This window comes from Meleagris gallopavo, chromosome 10 (assembly GCF_000146605.3).
Source record: "Meleagris gallopavo isolate NT-WF06-2002-E0010 breed Aviagen turkey brand Nicholas breeding stock chromosome 10, Turkey_5.1, whole genome shotgun sequence".
NCBI lineage: Eukaryota > Metazoa > Chordata > Aves > Galliformes > Phasianidae > Meleagris > Meleagris gallopavo.
This window is the reverse complement of record NC_015020.2, coordinates 10346572-10347821: the sequence shown is the minus strand read 5'-3', so window position 1 is coordinate 10347821 and position 1250 is coordinate 10346572.

The following is a 1250-nucleotide window of genomic DNA, read 5'->3' as shown; positions in this document are numbered from 1 at the left end:
GCGGCGGCTGTACCCACAGGGCCGGAGGGCTGCTGCGGGCCAGGCTGCCCCGTCACTCTGCACCCAGCTGCTGGCACAACAACGGCTGGCTTTGTCACCAGCGGGTCCCCAGAGGGGCAGGTGGCAGCGGTACGGGAGCTGTGGCTGAGCCGTGCAGCTTTGCTATGCAGCCACTACGGCCACACAGGGATCAGCGGATCTCTGGTCCCTCCACAGCACGGGACCACTATGGTCCCAAAGGAGACAGAGTGTTACCCCAAAGCCCCTCAGTTCCCATGAGACCCGTGGTCCTGGAAGGGCTGGGCACAGCCTGTGCCCATCTGCTACCCGCATCCCTCCGTTGCACTCGGCAGCATCAGCCTCAGAGGCCCCAGAGGCAGAAGCAGGATCAGGAGGACTGCTGAACCCACCCAACTGCGTGCACACAGCAGCCACAGGCACAGCCAGCACCGGGGGCTCTCCCACACTGTGAGGCTCCTCACACACCAGGGCTGGGGGGAATTAAGGCAAATCACCTAAAGGTGTGAATCCCTGCCTGCAAATGCGCTAAATCCCAAGCGGATATGCTCGCTCAGGAGCAAAGTGGCTTTGGCTTGTGCTCTCTTAATCTGCCCCAGCTTAGGTTCTGTGCTCCCACACCGAGCGTGGGGCTGTCCTGAGGCCTGGGGACAGTGGGACGAGTGACCTGGGTGGCACCTTCAGCAAGTAATGCCTTCCACATCACCAATCCGTGGGCTCCATCCCTCGGCTCCAGCTGCGCCTGGTTTCCATGGCAACGGGAGCTGCAGCTGCCTTCCTGCAGCCCAAGCTCAGGGATGCCGCTACCCAGGGTGCCCATACACAGAACTGAGAGCACTGTGTGTGCACTGGGATGGCAGCAGCGGCCGTTCCAGCCAGCACTGGGACTGAAGTGACCTAAGGGTCAGCCCTGAGGCATCCCCTGGCTGCAAGATTGCAGCTGGCTGTGGGGCAGGGCTCACCCCCACAGGATGCTGGAGGGAGGAGTAGAGCTGAGCAGGACTTGGCGCTGGGGCAGGTCAAGCAGAGAGCTTTGCAGGGATATTAAGGGAAAGCAAGGAATAAATACGGATAACTTCCCCCCAGCTGCCTTGCCTTTGGCTCACCCCTCTCCCCCTGCTCCGACTACCCCCGGCTCTTTCTTCCTTCTTCAGATGCAAACACCACAAAAACGTGGCTGCTGAGAGTGCTGGGCCAGGGCTGAAGGCCTCCCCCTCCCTCTCCCTCCCCCC